The sequence below is a fragment of the Pteropus alecto genome, unplaced genomic scaffold, assembly GCF_000325575.1.
Source record: "Pteropus alecto unplaced genomic scaffold, ASM32557v1 scaffold744, whole genome shotgun sequence".
Taxonomy (NCBI): domain Eukaryota; kingdom Metazoa; phylum Chordata; class Mammalia; order Chiroptera; family Pteropodidae; genus Pteropus; species Pteropus alecto.
Genome location: NW_006434863.1, coordinates 134,062 through 139,660, shown reverse-complemented (window position 1 = coordinate 139,660; position 5,599 = coordinate 134,062). Strand labels below are relative to the sequence as shown.

Sequence of the window (5,599 nt, the reverse complement as noted above, 5' to 3'; positions counted from 1 at the left end):
CCGATAAAGTTGGGAGGAGAATTAAACTGAGGAAAAAAATAAAGACTTTTAAATGATGTTTTTCATGTTAGATACATATATACCATAAAATAGTAAATAAAAAATGTTTTCACAAATATAGAATAATTTTGTTAATTGTGAAAAGTGATATCATGGACGTTTGTTGCAGTTGTTAATGTATTGTTTCTAAAATTTTTAGCGAATATAAATGAAAAGTAAACCCTAACAAAATATGATATTATGTACTTTTATAATTTTGTTAAATTTTAAATTAAAGTTGACAATCAGTATTAAATTAGTTTTAGGTATACAACATAAAAATAGTGATTAGACATTTATATAAATTACAAGTGATCATCCTGATAATCTAGTACCCATCTGACACCATACATAGTTATTACAACATTATTGACTATATTCTTTATATTATACTTTACATTCCCATGACTATTTTGTAACTATCAATTTGTACTTTTTAATTCCTTCTCCATTTTCACCTAACCTCCAAAACCCTTCCTATCAAGAAACCATCGAAATGTTTTCTGTTTTTATAAGTTTGTTTCTGTTTTGTTTTTCTTATTTTGTTCTTTAGAGTCCACAGGAAAGTAAAATCATATGGTATATTCATTTTTCTGTCTAATATACTCTGCTCAGCACCATACAGTCTAGGTCCAAACGCATTGTTGTAGATGATAAGATATTTTTTATGGCCAAGTCATATTTTATTGTATAATTGTACCACCTTCTCTTCATCCATTCATCCGTTGATGAACATCCAGGTTGCCTCTATATCTTGGCTATTGCAAATAAAGCGGAAATGAACATATGGACTCATATGTCCCTTTGAAGTAGTGTTTTGTATTTCTTCAAATAAATACCCAGAAGTGAGATAACAGGATCCTTTCGTCTCTTGCTACAGCTTTTGTTTTATAATTTATTTTGTCTGGTATAAGTATTGTTATCCTAACTTTTTCTTGTTTCCATTTTTATTAAATATCTTTTCTCCTCTCTTTACTTTCAATCTGTGGGTGTCTTTCAAGCTGAAGATAGTCATCAGTAGGCAGCATATGAAACATATCTTGTTTTCTTATCTATTCAGCCACACTATATCTTTTGATTGAAGCACTTAATCTATTTACATTTCAAGTAATTGTTGATAAATCTGTCGTTACTGCCATTTTATTCTTCACGATTTTTATTTTTATTTTTTCCTTCTTAAAATTCTCTAACATTTCTTCTAGTAATACTTATTTGGGTTGCTGAACTCTTTTAGCATTTTCTTGTCTGGGGAGCTCTCTATCTGTCCTCTAATTTTAAATAATAGCTTTGCTGGGTAGAATAATTTTGGTTGTAGGTTCTTGATTTTCATCGCTTTGAATATTTACTGCCAAATACGTCTGAACTTCAAAGTTTCTGTTGAGAAATCGACTGACAGTCTAATGGGATCTCCCTCATGGGTAACTAACTTATTTTCTCTTGCTGCTTTTGAGATTCTCACATTGTCTTTAAACTTGTGAATTTTAGTTATTATGTGTATTGGCCTGGGCCTCTTTGGGTTCATGTTATTGAGAAACTGAACTTCTGGGAATTATATGTCTATTTCCTTCACCAGGTTAAGGTTTTTCCATCATTATTTCTTTAAATTAATTTTCAATTCTTTTTCTCTCTTCTCCTTCTGGTATCCCTATGATGTAAAACATTTGTATGATTGATGTTGGCCCAGAGTCTCCTTAAACTATCTTCATTTTTTTTTTTTTGGACGCGTTTTTCTTATTGCCATTTTGACTGGGCATTTTTTGCTACCTTTTCCTCTAAATTGCTAATCCAAATTCTCTGCTTTATTTATTCTACTATTCATTCCCTATAATGTATTCTTTTTTAGGGTATAAAAATTTATTACACATACAGAATATTATCACTAAAGAATGCAGACAGGCTAGGACACAATGATAGTGGGATGAAGAACCACTAGCTCTTTGGATAGTGAAGAGTTTTAGGTGGCTCGGAGATACATGACATGAGCACTGGTCAGTCAGATAAGAGACGCATATCAAATGCCACAGGACATCAGGGCATCCAGTGATTGCTTTGCGCCCACTGCCTTCCCTGTCTGATATGGGGCTTCCAAGGATGCCACATCCAGGAGTAAGGCACTGAAGCAAAGGGGCTTCCTAAGGTGGCCCAGGCTTGCCTCTGAAGTCACGGCAACACCATTTTAAGCAATATGTTTAAATGGATGATTTCTACAAACTTTACATGAAGTTTCTAACCATCACAATTCAGTGAAGTACAAAACACTAAGTTATAGGATGTGGGAAGAGAAGGCAGTACCAATGGTGGCACCTTCCAATATCTTGGTTGGTCTAGGGGTAGGGGATGGGAAAAGGTTTCTTTTTAAACCGAGCTCCTCATTGCAACGTACAAAAGAATTACTCTGATTGATATTAAATTGTATTGAAAACAAAATGAACTAAAAAAGCAAATAATACTCCATGTTGGATGAAAGTGGAAGAAAAGAATGAGTCCTTCAAAGCAGGAAGAGAGACAGTTGGGGGAAGATTCTATGGCTGTGACCACAGGTGGTTACTCACGCTGCTCCATTTTTACTTTCGGTGGTCTCAGGAAGGTCCGATTTTTCTTCTCTTTCATCTCCTTTGTATTTGCTTGGAAATTTCGCCAGCTGTTCACATGACCATCTGGACTTTCCTAAAAGTTTTTCTGCCACTCAGTTTCCCATTTGGCTTTTTCTTGAGCTTCAATCTCTTCTTCCCTTTGTTGCTTCCTTTCATGCATCTCTTTGGCTTCTCCTTCCTTTTAATTTCCAGCTCAGCAGAGTTTCATAGTCTGTTTGTATACTGCTTGTTTGAACATCTCGGGATCATCCTCCTCCACATATGTAGGTTTTTCTACCTTCTATAGTTGCTTTTTTCTCTCTTTCACAGTATGTTCCACAGATTCTTTCCCTGCCTGAATTATATCCAGGGCCCTCTTCTTTTGTTCCTGATCCAGTAGCAACTTGTAAGCTTTGTCCACAGCTTCAAAACTCTGTTGTGCTTTGTCAGCATCATCTTGATTTGTCAGGATGCACCAGTATGGACAACTGCTGAAACCTCATTTTTATTTCTTCATCCGTCACTTCAGGATCTATCCAAAGGACCTCGAATGGGTTCAAATTGAAGTAGGAGGAATCAGGATGGGTCAATCTTTCAATCTGATTTTTGGATGTTAGAACTGAATCTCTCTTCTCTATTTGTTTCACCTCACTGTAGAAAGTCATAAATGCCTCCTCCATGCTGCTGCCACCGAAAGCCCCACTCTCTCCTGGAGCCGTCATTTCCCCAGCCCAGCCACCATGTGATCTCAATGTATTCTTAATTTCAGTTATTGTATTCTTTGTTTCTGACTGTTTTTTTTTTTATGTTTTCTATACTCATTTTTATGTTTCCTATGACTTTGTTGAAGTTCTCACAGAGTTCATTTACTCTTCTTCTAATTTCATTGAACACCACTGAACACTGGTTATCAGGGTTTTAAACTCTGCATCTGGTAGATTGTTTGTTTTTATTTTGTTTGTTTTTTTCTGGTGCTTTGTTCTATGTTTTCATTTTGGATATGTTTCTTTGTCTACCTACTTTGGCTACCTCTCTGTGTCTGTTTCTATGTATTAGGCAGAGCTGCTATGTCTCCCAGTTTTGGTAGAGTGTCCTTAAATACTAGGTGTCCTGTGGGGCCCAATGACACTGTCTTACTGGTCACCTGAGCTGGGTATTTCAGGTGTGTTCCTTTTATGGTTTGTATGTGCCCTCCTGTTGTATTTGAGTCATGGCTGCTATTTGACCCTCTGGTTGATTTGTTGTGAGAATTGACCTTGACTACAATGGAGCAGCTGTTGTGCAAGAGAAGCAGAATTTGCTTTAGCAGGGTTTTGGCACCTGCCTAGTCTGCCCTTTGAGTATGTTTTGTGTGTGTGTCTGTGTGTGTGTGTGTGTGTGCGTGTGTGCGTGTGTGTGTGTGTGTCTATCTTTGGGTGGCGCTCTGATGTGGTCTAAAGCTGGCCACCAGGTGTGTTGGTTCTGGAACCTCTTGGGAGGAACTCCATTGCAGGACTCAGCTACTTCCTGTGACCTGCACAGGATTACTTACTATGAGGTAAAAAATTGATCTGCAGAGGGTTGACACTTGTGATGGGTTTAGAATTGCCTAGCAGAGGCTATTCTGCACATAAAGACTGGCTACCGCTACTACCAGGCTTGTGACTGCTTAGCAATAGGTTCAGAGCATGCCAAAGCTAGAAGCTGCTTTTTTAGGCTTCATGAACCTTTGAGAGATTTTTGGAAAGTTTGCAGCATGAGCCAAGACAGGCCGTTTGTGTGAAAAAGCCACTGGAAGTGAGTTGGATTAGCCCAAAAGTGGGGGTAGTGTCTCAGGAAATCATCAGGGGAGGGCAAATGATGTTAGCTAAGTTGATGGATACTCAAATATGGCATTTGTTTGCATCTGCAGGCTAGGTTGGAGGTGGACTCAACAAAGAAACAATGCTTTCTGCCAACACTTCTTTCTAGGAGAAAACTGCTGCTGCTCTAGCTTTCTCCCTGAAGCCAGACAATTCGGTTTCTCCTCATATGTGTTTGGCACTTTCTTAGCTGCTTTTCTAGGGCTAGAGCTCAGAGTGAGTGAGTTCATCAGTGAGTAAGTTTATGCGCAGGCCCTTTTAAAGAAATGTCTAGGACTCTAGCAGCCCTCCATCTCACTCTGCCACAATCTCCACTGGTTTTCACAGCCAGATGTTATGCGGACTTCTTTTCCCAGCACTTAAATGCTCGACTGGAAAACCTGGTGTGAGACTGAGACCTGTCACTTTTCAGGGTTGATTTCCAAGATATCCCTCTTCTTTTTCTTTTTTTTTTTTCATATTTATTTATTTTTTCATATTTATTTATTTTTATTATGATAACTTTGGTTAATGAAATCCAGTACATTTCAAATGTACTATTCAACAGTAAGTCATATATATACGGCATTGTGTGTTCACCACCCATGATTAGATTTCTCTCTGTCTCCACATATGTGCCCTCTTGTTTCTTAACCATTACTCGTTTCTATGATACCAGAATGTTACACATCACCACCCCTTCTATCATTCTCAATGTGACCTCTTCTGTATATCCCTACTTATAAGAATTCTATTCAGCTAGTCTTCAGGTGATTCTTAATGATGGTTGTTCTGCAGTTTAGTTGTAATTTTTATGTGGTTGTTAGAGGGAGCAAGCACAACATTTACCTACTCTGTCATCCTGACTGGTGGAGCCGCATTATGCACATATGTACTTTTAAAAGCACTGAAAGTTTTTACATTGTGACTAAAAACTAAGATCTAATTGGAGAAAATCTAAGCTTTTAATTTTCAGTTTGTGTGACTCTGTTCTAGACATTTTTTGCTATTAAAAATCAATTGGTATCAATTAAAAAATAATTTAAAATGAGAAAGATAAGTATGACATTCCTTAAGATCGAATGTACATTACTCAGAACATTTTCTGATAATGCTTTTTGTTATTTTTTGTCATTTCAAGAAAATAATATATATTTTATTTTTTAA

The 5,599-nt window shown here is 36.8% G+C and overlaps 1 pseudogene; it reads right to left on the bottom strand.

Annotated features, from left to right (window-relative positions):
- Positions 1-2,583: 2,583 nt before the first annotated feature.
- On the bottom strand, positions 2,584-3,334 carry LOC102887669 (annotated as a pseudogene).
- Between the last annotated feature and the right edge of the window lie 2,265 nt (positions 3,335-5,599).